The following is a 12103-nucleotide window of genomic DNA, read 5'->3' on the forward strand; positions in this document are numbered from 1 at the left end:
CATGGAAAAATGAGTGTCAGCCAATGGGGAGTGAGTACTCATTGATAAGCATTCACCTCCTCATCCTGACCACTGTGGCAACAGGCCAAGCTCCTTCCATGTACCACTTCCTCTGCCTTGAAGGAGAGAGTGGGGAAGTGCATTGTTCTACTGCCCTTCTCCATACCAGGGTGAATTCATGAGCTGCCACTGTACTGCCTACTGCTGTTTTGTGCCCTAGTCCTTGCAGGATGCCAACGTTTGCATTGCAGTTGGAGGTTTTGCAGAAAAGTCTTTGCTTTAGGGGCGTGTGCATACAGGTTCTAACTAGTGCTCAGATATGTATCCACAGTTGGATGCATCAGAAGTAATGCAGGCAGCTCTTGCATCACTAGGCAACTGCTTGCATCTTCTATCTCCTGGTGTGACCCCCTCCCGCCTCATATCCAGCCAACCCCCCTGAACTTGATGGAGGCCACAGAGCTGGCAGTGGTGCTGGCCTGCAGAGACAGGCTCTGTGGCTTGGTTCCTGTCCTTCACAGCCTTCCAATCCCAAAACCTCACAGTGGTTTCTTGTCTGCACATGCCGGCCGGCTCTAAAGAAATTCTGTCTGGGGAAATAAAAATGTAGCTTGGTTTACATCAACTGCAATCAGTGGAGGGTAGGAAAGCGTCATTGATATGTGAACTTTTATGTATTATTTTGGTATATCTATATTTATATCTATATATATCTACATATATATATATATATACACACACACATACACACACACACACACACACACACACACACACCCCATTGGAAAGGCGTGACATTTTATACACTTCAGAATTAAGTTCTGAAGCAGGCAAAAATATAGGTAGTTCACAGGGATGTTTGTTGTAGCCCAGGCATATCTGAGGTTTATGAAATCACAAGCTGTCAGAATGGTCTCATCTTCATCTTAATGCAAATTCTGCCAGCAACAGTAAAATATCTCCTCCGAGCCAGACCAAAGATGATTAATTCTAATCCCCAGGCTCTGCAGACATGTGGGTGCAGTGTGAGCCCATCCTCACCACCACCACCACCACCACCACCCTCCCAACTGAATGTCTTTTGAAATTTGCTAACTTGGGATGAAGTTTTTGTCTTTGCTGGGACATGAATTTTAAAGGTGCTTATTTCAGGTCCTTATGCTTGCCTCACTATGAGTAACTGAGGCCTTAAGCTACAGAGCTCATGTTTTGAAAGAGCTCAGTCAGGTGAAGAAATGAAGGTGATGGTTTTCTGGACTAAATCTATGGGCTTGTCCTTTGGTCCTTCCATCTCACGAGGCACTTTCAGGGTGGACAGGATCTGCGTTCTTGAGGCCTCATTAGAATAATCACTTCTTAACCTCATACAGAGCCATCAAGCAAAAGCAGGCTTTTTAATGAAATATTAACTCACCACTGTTTGAAACAAGCTTCAAAATACACATATAAACATGTGAATATCCTTCTGCAAACATACCAGTTATTTCATGCTTTTATCTGATTGTGGAGCAGTATTTACATAGCTCTCAGAATCGTTAATTTGCACTCTATGCGAGTACATAGCACAAAGACGTGCACGCATTACAGGCAAGACATAAAATATAATTATACATAGGTGTAGTTCAAATTTGTTTTCTGCTGTTGCTAAAATTCACTTTATTCTTTGTTGGCCACAAGGACCATGCGCCACACTTAGTTTTAATGAATGACTTGAGCACCAAAGCCACTAACACTAGAACATTGATTTCAACATAATTATCTTATAAAGATGTTTACTTATTTGGGACATTTGCAGAAAATGCAATTCCTCTCAGAAATGAACAGAAATTCACTCAGTTCCTAGACATTTCAAAAAAGATGGAACCAAAACTAGAAAGCGCCCAAAAACAATTTTTTTCAAAATTGAGCAAAGATTTATGTACAAAGATTATGTGCTAAGAGTGTTAATTACTATAGTGGAAAATTGTGACCAAAATAAGAATTTTGGAAAAATAATGGACATGAAAACCATGATATTGAGTGATTATCATGTAGAAATGCTCATAGGGAAAGTGAAGCAGATCGATCATACAGTAGCTTGTATGTTGCAATCCAGATTGTGTTTTTCATACATATAGAAAAATATTGAATAACTAAAATATTAAGAATGGTATATTTGGTTGGTAAAATTATGAGTGATTACTGTTTTCCCTCCATAATTTACCAAGTTTTCTGTCATATATGTATGTTAATTCTACCATCAGGAAAGATAGTTTTTAAGGAAGGGAAATCCCCTATTTTAAAAAAAGCTTATACTATGCTAATTATTTTTTAAGACTTTCTTATTTTCCCAGTTTGCCAGTTGGAGTGAGATGGGGCCATTATTTTCCACTCGTTTACATATGGTATTAGTTATGGACCCCTGCTTTAGCAGATAGATAGTTCCAAACCCTTCTCCTCACACTCACTCTTCTTTTCTTTACTCTCTTCACCTTCTCTCTCACTCCTATCACCTGCTCTGAATTCTTATAAAACCTCAGCTAAGATAGCGACAATGAAAGTATCAGTGAAACTGCCACCATTATGAAATTTCGAGTCTTCTCTGGGTTATGTTCTCGTATTAATTCTTTGATCATTTCTCCTTTCCCTTTTTCTCGTATTGTACTTTCTGGGCTGCTCTTTAATATTTAAAATATGTGATTCTGTGATGAAATAACCATAACTTACTTTGGCCAAGTCTATCTGTTACTTTTTCCTAATTTTTTTGTTTCTCTAGAACAGCCTCTCCCTCTCTCTCTCTCTCTCTCTCTCTCTCTCTCTCTCTCTCTCTCTCTCTTCCTCCATCCCTCCCTCCCTCCTTCCCTCCCTCCTGTTTTTACAACGTTTTGCATAGTACCTGACACTGCATCTTAAACATAAGGATGATAATAAATCATTACACATGGTGATTATCGTTGTTCGGAACCAAAGTATGTTTGCAGTGGAGTCTCAGCTCCAGTGGAGAGAGCATTAGCACAAATAACACAGAGCTGCCTTTGAGATCAAACAGAAGAACTGGAAAGGCAAGTCTGAAAGGGATCCTTTGATAGCAGGTGGTAATCTTGAACCAGTGGAACAACAGTGAGATTGCGGGAAAGGCAAACTCCGTCTCTGTCTGACAAACAGAAACAGTGGAGCACCTCTGAAAGGAGAGGTCAGGCGAGTTACAGGCACCCAGAGCCCAGGAATACCTTTCACACGGAACAGTGGAAAGGGAGTCATTTCCAAGGGGTGATGTTCATTTTTAGTAGTTGCCATCAGAGGACTAGAGAATAGGATGACTATGCTTCTTTATTAATACTTTGCATGCTGTTTGCGGTATATGACTGTGTGTATCAGAATGAGTACATGTGTTCTCATGTTTTATAGGAAGTTTTTACTTTTCCATTTTATTTTACCAAAATTTGTTGGGCACCATGTGAGGTGTCTTCATTGTAAGATTTTTAACCATGAAATCTCCAAAAAAAGAACAGAGCTCCAGTATTAACAGCCATCATAGGGATCCCTTTGAGATACATTGTCCTCAACTCTAACAGCTTCGAGTCCTTTTTTTCGTTTCGTGTGTGTGTGTGTGTGTGTGTGTGTGTGTGTGTGATTATTTTACCCAAATAATATATGACATAGCTCAGAAAGTCAAATAGGCCAGAAGGCTTGTAATGAGGAGGAGCAGCTTCATCCTCTTCATTCTTTATTTCTGCTTCCCAAGGTGACCACTTCAATTCATTAAGTCATTTTCTCTCATTTATTCCATAGACTGCTGTTTCTCCATACGCCAGTTATTTGATTCTATAAAAGATGAAGCTTCAGCTCACACCACCTCCTCACGAACACACCCCCTCCACACACAGAACCTCTTTTTTTTCTTTGCCCCATACTCTCAGTGTAGCTAGATATATTACAAATTATGATTTTCAAAGTCTTCCATATTTACATGGAATTTTTGCATAGTGCCTCACAGTTTAGCTGTGTAGCATATTATGATGATATTTACCTTCTAGTATGACTTTTTGTTTTCCCTGGGATTAATAACTGCCTCTTTTTTTATAATTGGTGTTATTTCTGCACTTACCCTCAATCTATCCTCAAACTTTTCTGACTCTGTAAAACTTTCAATGGGATCAAGCACATCAGATCATCTATTTTTCTTGCATTTTCTTTTCTTTTTTGTTTCTCTCCTCCCCTGTCTCCCTCTCTCTCCCCCACCACTTTTCTCTCTCTTTCTTTCTCAGTCTCTCCCCCTTCTCTCTCTCTTCCCCTCCTCAATCTCTTTCTCCCTCCCTCTCCCTTTCTCTCTTCTCTCGCTTCTCTCTCTCTCTCTCCCCCCTCCCTCCCTCCCTCCCTCCCTCCCTCCCTCCCTCCTCTCCCCTTCAGTGTCTGTCCTGAAGGCTTACACCCTCTTGCTCCACTATTCTCTCCTACAGTTCTCTGGCTCTGCTGCTTAAATGCCTTTCTTCATGGTCCTTTGGCTTCATAATACCCAGTGACATTTGGATCCCTCACTCTATGGGTGGGACCTGTTTTTTCACTCTGGGAGCTTTTCAGATCTTCTCCCTTGTCCCTGAAATTCGTGATGATCTGTTCCTTCACTCACTATGTCTGGTTCTATGAACTTTTACCCAAAAACCTGGAAACATGTATCCTTAAGTTTTGGGATATGTTCTCGTGTTTTAATCATTTCTTCTTTTCCCTTTCTCTTTATTAACTTTCTGGAACTTTTATTTATCATGCATTGGGCCTCCCGATTGTTCTCTAATTTTCATCTTTTCAACTTTCTGTATTTTTATCCTTTCTTCCACTTCCTGTGAGATGGCCTCACCCTTATCCTCCATCTCTAAAGCTAAACATTTCATTTTATTTATCATACTTAAAATTTCCATAGCCTCTTTCTTGTTCTCTGATGTAGCCTTTTTAATCTAAGGATATTAATTATCATTTTTAGATTAAGTTTTCTTGTGTCCCCCATTTCCTGTTTCTCCTAAGCACCTTTTTCATATGCTCATTTTATTTTATTTTTTCTTTCATGTTAGAAACTTTTCTCAAATGTCTGTTTATTTTATTTTATTTTACTTTTAAACATGTTGTTATTGATTTTTATAGAGAGAGGAGGGGAGAAGGAAAAAGATAGAAACATGGATGAGAGAGAAACATCAATCAGCTGCCTCCTACACACTCCCTACTGGATATCAAGCCCGCATCCCAGGCATGTGCTGTAACTGGGAATCTAACCAGTAAACTCTTGGTGCATGGATTGATGCTCAACCACTGAGCAACACTGGCCGGGTTATTTAGTTTATTTTAAGAGTGAGGCAAAATAAAGCTAAGTAGTTGCTCTCTGTCCTTCCACAAGGCTTGTCAACTGTTGGCTTTGCTCTAGGGGGGTTGGGCTAGAACCCAGCCATCTCACTGTGTCAATGTCTGTAGACTTTCCCCAAAGACCAGACAGAAAAGACTCCGTCCATCTCATTACTGGGAGTTGTAAATCTGGAGGCTGGCTTCTGGAGCTGAGCAGAAGAATGGAGTGAGTAGGTGATGGTGTTAGTGAAGGATATCTCACTAAATAAAGGCAATGTAGACTTTCACTTAGTCTCCCTGTGTTTGCATGGCTCCTTGCCCACCTCAGCTAGGGCTGGCATGCAGGATTCCAGAGCTTTGTGGCTTAGTCTCTCCAGAGAGTCATACACTTTCCTTCTTCCAGTCTGGGAGGATGTCTGGTCCACCTCTTAATTAAACAGGACTTTAGCCAACTCTCCTTTAGTGTGCACCCCACCCCCACCTGGCCTCCGGAGGTGCTTCTGGGTCCTGAGATGTTGGAGCATTCTTCAGCTTGAACCATCTTGCTTTATTTTGGGCTTCCCCTACCACAGGATCAGATTCAGCTTTCTCTGAGCTTCCAAGTTGTTTGCCACTCAGCCCCCTGATTTTCAACTTCCAAAATTTGGTTGACATCCCTCGATTGCTATTTCCATCTTCCATCCTCTTTGTTCTTGAATATTTGTATCGTTGTTATTCCTTTATTGTCGTACCAAGGCATTGCAGAAAGCTAAAGTAAAGGTGGGTGTTTGATCCACTAGTGGTTCTCAACCTTCTTAATGCCGTGACCCTTTAATACAGTTCCTCATGTTGTGGTGACCCCCAACCACAAAATTATTTTCGTTACTACTTCATAACTATAATTTTGCTACTGTTATGAATCATAATGTAAATACCTGATATGCAGGGTGTATTTTCATTGTTCGCGACCCACAGGTTGAGAACCGCTGCTAGAGGCTCCTTTGGTGACTTTCAGCATCTATCTGCATATCAAATGTTATCCAATATTGAAATTTATGTTTTACAGCAAATTTCACACTATTGCTTCTAACCTGTTGGCCTCTGTTGGAGCTGGCTTCATAAAACCTAAAGTGCTGTCTTAACATAAAATTTACATGTGCCAAACACGTGCTCTAAAGGACAGCAGTGTCAACATGATCAGCATGCGGTGTCAGAATAAGGTCTTGAAGTTATAACCACTGAGAAGTTTTTAGAATCTTGAAAATATTGACTTACTTCAAGGACTATAAAAACAATTTAGGTTCCCTGACCCTGACTAAGCCAATAGTATCTGGCAACTCAGATGCAAAGTAAAATATTGACAGAACACTCATCGCGGTCTGAACCCAGGGCCACCCAGCTGAGGGGAGAGCAGGGGGCAGCACCGCTTTAAAAATGCAGATAACGAGTGAAATGTTCTATTGGTTGGTATAACGGTCATTTCCATACACATCCTGGCATATTTTGAAAATCCTGTCAGAGTCGTAGAATTATGAGGCTAAGTGTAAACAGCAAAAAAGGACAAGTTCTGGGAAAGGAATTCGTTTTATAACAGCACTGGGGAAGAAAGAGGTTTTAATTAGCCCCCTATGAGAATACTCTTTAAAGGTTTTGTGCACCAAGAGAGAGCTTACAACCCATCAAACAGTGTTTCTGAAACTTGGGGGCCTAGGAATCACCTGGGGAAATTGTTTAAGATGCAGGTAGTCAGATTCTACTGCCAAAGGTTCAGAATCTGGAGCGGAGCCTGGGAATATGCATTTTAACAAGCAGTTCACCACCACTGTAACTGACATTTTAATTAAAGCAGCCTGTGTTTATTTCAATACTCAATATTTACAGCTGCTTAGATATGGCAGTTATTGTGCGTGGAACTATAAATTCTGTAAAGTCTAAGACTTGAATTATTTCAAGTAAGATGGGAAATTGTGGTTACTTTGTTTAGTGGATTTCTTTTTTTATTAGGTTAGAGTAAAATTTTGTTAATTTATTTTTTTACTTTTTTATTATAGCTGACATCCACTATTATTCTGTATTAGTTTCAGATGTTACAGCAAAGTGGTTAGAAAATCATGTATTTTACCAAATGGTCCCCCCATTGCTTCAAGTACCCACCTGGCCCCACACAATATTATTGATATGTTCCCTATGCTGTAATCTACGTCTCTGTGGCTATTCTGTAACAACCAATTTGCACTACTTAATCCCTTCATCTTTTCCACCCAGCCCCCGAGCCCTCCTCTCCTCTGTCACTGTCAGCCTGCTCTCTGTATCTATGAACCTCTATTTATTTGTTTGTTTTGTTCATTAGATTCCACATGTAAGTGAAATCATACGGTATTTGTCTTTCTCTGTCTGATTTATTTCACTTAGCATAATAATCTCTAGGTTCACCCAGACTGATGCAAAAGGTAAGATTTTATTCTTTTTTACACCTGAGTAGTATTCCATGGTATATATGTACCACATACTTTAATCCAATCATCCACTGATGGGCACTTGTGTTGCTTCTATATCTTGCCTACTGTAAATAGGGTTGAGGATCCTAGCTATGTTTTGTAAACCATAGAATCACTCCCGTTGATTTTCTCAATAGGACAAAGCAGTCCGTCCTCTCCTTCCATGATGAAGGGTGAATTTGCCTTTGTCTCCAAGAGAGGACTGGTTATTCATTGCTCTGTATCAGGGCCCACTGAGGGCACAGCCTTGTGTGTGTCGAGCTTCTCTCCTCAGACCTATAGGAAGAGAGACTGCCCTGAATTAGAAAGTATGTACATTAAAGGAAGCACAAGGCTTCCTTAGGACATCTTAGGGACAGCCTCCTCAGGGCAAGGCTGCTCGCAGGCACATTGGTAGGGCCACAACTTGGTGTTCTGTGTTCTGACACTGTTCCATCAAGGATGGCCTCCAAGCACCTTTCCCAGACGCCTCTGGGCATTGAGGAGGTGTTGCCGCACCCAAATTCCCAATTTTATTTTACTTCTTGAGTCAGAGATTCCCTTGCATCCAATGTCATCCCTGCACCCTAGGCCACTGCCCAATGCTGCCAATGGATTTCCAGTGCATCCACATGTAAGAGGGTGGTCTTGACAGGAGCCTACTAGCCTGTCACAAGTATAGAAAATTGTGAAACTTAACCAAGCATAGCCTCCCCATGTATATTAACTCCTAAGATCTAAATATTATGGACTAAAAATGCGTATCATAATAATACTTTCTACAGAGGCTAGCAATGTGCAGCCTAATCAGAGTAATGCAGAGGGCTGCACGTGAAGTCCATACAAAGCAGCAAATGTTTAGGTCTGCGCCAAGGACCATGAGCAAAGAGAAGGCAAGGTCAGCAGAGCCTGGAATAGACCAGAGCAGCCTTCCAGGGGGAGATAAGCTTTGAGATAGACCAAGCACAAGGGTGAGTTGTTGGGTGGAGGGTGGGTGGAAAGGCATTCTCGTGCAGGCAAAGGGTTGTTCCTGAAGTGGGCCATGAAGAGGCTAGCCAGGCTGCAGGGCAGGGTGCAGACTAGTGAGGTGAAATTTGAGAGAACAGTTAGGGGGTGTTCTACTATTTGAGGTGTGAGATAGTAAGGGTCTATCTGGAAGGGACATTTAAATTTAAGAGGGAATGGGTACAGTGGCATTTAGAGGAAAGAGATAACAGAACTTGATGACTGAATATATGATAGGATGAAAGGGAAAGGAATCAAATGTTTATGATCATGCTGGCTGACGTGGCTCAGAGGTTGAGTGTCAACCTATGAACCAGGAGGTCACGGTTCAATTCCTGGGCAGGGCACATGCCCTGCCCCGGGCTTGATCCCCAGTGTGGAGTGTGCAGGAGGCAGCTGATCAGTGATTCTCTCTCATCATTGATGTTTCTAGTTCTTGCTCCCTTCCTCTCTGAAATCAATAAAAAGATAGCTCTTTAATTTAAAAAAATTTTCAATAAAAAATGTATATGATCATAAGGTTAAATATTAGGGTCTTATAATAGTTTTTGAAAAATGATGGTCATGTCATACAGAAATCTAAATCTCAATTCTTATCTGTGTTTAAGAGAAATTCAAACACTTATTATTATTTATCTGATTCATATTTTCCATTCATTAAGATACTTCTTCACACTCCTCAAAAAGTGTGACGCAAGCTCATAGGGATTTTTTAAAGTTTGCATTTAATAAAGCCACAAATAGCTATTCCTGTGTTTTTTGTTTTTACAAGTATTTATTTTTGAATAAAGTCATATTATTATAAACATGGTTGTTTTCATTAGTTAAAGTAGTAACAGGGTGTCATGCATTTCTTTGCTTCTATTTCTATCATAAGGATCGACTTGATCACATCTTATCTGTTACCTGGAGAGAGCACTCTCTAAAGATGGTGCTTGTGCAAGTACACGAGGGAAGCAGGGTGACAAGCTCTAAAACATACTGTGTCATCATTCATTAACTATTCATAGCAATTCTGGGGTTTTCTACAGGTTGCAGAGCTTTTGGGGGTGAGGGAGAGCTCTTTTGCTTTGCAAAGATAGTCTATTATATCTTGGCTCCTGAGCAAGTTTCTGTGGAATTAACCTTCTTTATGACATCAAATGGTTTGCATCGGACTCAGTACATAAAGAATCAAAATATCGCCATAGGCGGTGTGTCTCAGTTGGTTGGGCATTATCTTGTACCTGGAAAGGTTGCCAGTTTGATTCCTGGTCAGGGCACATGCCTGGCTGCAGCTCGATCCATGGTGGGGGGCATGCAGGAGGCAGCAGATTGATGTTCTGCTCTCACATCGATGTTTCTCTTTCTCCCTCTACCTTCCTCTCTCTCTCTCCAAAAATCAATGTAAGTATTTTTTTAAAAGAATCAAAATACCTTTCACATTACATTTCCAATACATCATTGTGATTAGTTAATATGATACATGAAATCATGCAGGTTACCTATACGTTTTTATTTACTGAGCAATAAAAATTGACCCCAAATCGTGTATAGACTGGAAATTCTATTTAGTAACCTGTGATTCCCTAGAAGAGGTTTTAAAAGCATAGCTGCATTCTCTCCTTGCTTTTGCATCTGAGATGTTTGGAAGCCCGTGTGGGCTATTTTCCTGCATTGGGCTCCAGCCAGTTCATACAAAGGACCTTCTAATCGGCTTGTTAGGCCAGGAGCACTTCCAGTGCTAAGCTGAAGTTCGTCAGAGATGCAAGGAGAAAGGTCATTTCTGGGTGTAGAGACTTGGTCCATCTCAGGCCATCACTAGGCTTTCTGTTGCCTTGGTGAGGATTACAGGAAAGGCATTTCCTCTGAGCAGGTGGATGGGAGTGGCTGCCCCATGGGCACCCCAGGTGGGCCAGCAACCCCCCTTGCACCCTCTGCTGGACACTGTTGTGCTAGCCACAAACTGCACAGCCGTAGGTGGGGTGCACCTGCCCGTTCACTAAAAGCCACTAAACACAGAGCAGAGCGTCAGCTTCTCAGGTCAGTGCAACAAGAACCCGAGTTACATGGGCCAGTCAGTGCTGTGGCCAGTCAGATACTGCGGTGTGAACCTGGCCGGCTGAAGGGTGACGGCAGGCGCTGAGATGTGAGGTGGCTCACGTCTGACTGTCGAGCAGCCTTTATGGTGCATATTGCTCGTCTCAGTATTGCCTGTCAGTAGGATTTTCATTCATGTGGCAGAAGAGCCCAGAGAAAAGACCTGGAAAATTGCAGGGCCCTTGCGTCCCCCTCAGAGCCCGGACAGGTGTGGCAGCACCGTCCAATAGAAATATCAAGCAGACCAGGGAATTTTAAAATTTCCACTGGACACATAACAAAAGGGCAGAAACGGAACAGGTGAAATCAGTTTTAACATATTTCGTACTTAACCCAATATATTAAAATACTATTGTGTCCACATATAATCAATATAAAAAGTTTAATGAGATATTCTTACCTCCTTTCTCCATATCAAGTCTTTGAAATCTGGCGGGTCTGTTACACTTAGAGCACAGATCAATCAGACCAGTCACATTTCAGGGCTCTGTCGTCATGGGGCAGGTCTACAGCAACAAAAATAATCTGCTCTGTGATCAGAAAGGCGATAGGCAGGACCAGAGGCTCTTTCAGAGCAGCTGGCTCTCTGTGTCACCTTTCAAAAGCTAGATGACCCTAAACTTCACAGAATAGATTCGTGCTTCCCATTGCCCTGCGCCCGGCCAGGGGCCCTCTTCAGAGTGGCCCGGAGCCCTTCCCTCTGGACGGCCGCACACAGCAGGTCTGTGCCCTGCGCGGTAGAATCCACCTGCTCTGTGGGGCCCGCTGCTATTTGTGTGTCAGGCGGCTGTTTCTCTGGAGGAGGGTGTGGCCCTTAGTCATGCATGTCCTACCAGGATGTATAGCATATGTGAGCAGCCGTGGGGACATACACTCATCCTGTGGCAGGTCGGGAGCTCCTGACCCCCTATTAGCATGTCAGTGAGGGCGGCTGGTGCTCTGGGCTTGTTTTCTAGGGTTTTGATGAGCTTCATTAATTATGTTGCGGGGGGGAGTGTGCAGCTAGAGAAGAACCCACTTAGCTCCATGTGAATATTAATAATTGGACAGTTGGCAGTGTGTTCAATCGGTGGCCTAGTGAGAGGAATGCGTGAATAAACATGATGCCCCAAAACACCGACGGGCACAGCACTCGCGGCTTCGGCAGGATGCTCTCCCTCATTTCACTTTCTGTGGACCTGGGGACGGCCTGGGTGACAGTACTCAGGGAGCCACTCTGGTGGGAGGTGGCAGAGTGCAGGGATCACCAGCTG

At 42.3% G+C, this 12103-nt stretch overlaps 1 protein-coding gene across 1 annotated transcript in view; it reads left to right on the top strand.

Annotated features, from left to right (window-relative positions):
* MAML3 (mastermind like transcriptional coactivator 3) overlaps positions 1-12103 on the top strand; it is a 388367-nt gene that overhangs the window by 232896 nt on the left and 143368 nt on the right. The window lies entirely within an intron of this gene.

The sequence above is a fragment of the Myotis nattereri genome (assembly GCF_964212035.1).
Source record: "Myotis nattereri genome assembly, chromosome: 5".
In the NCBI taxonomy this organism is placed as follows: domain Eukaryota; kingdom Metazoa; phylum Chordata; class Mammalia; order Chiroptera; family Vespertilionidae; genus Myotis; species Myotis nattereri.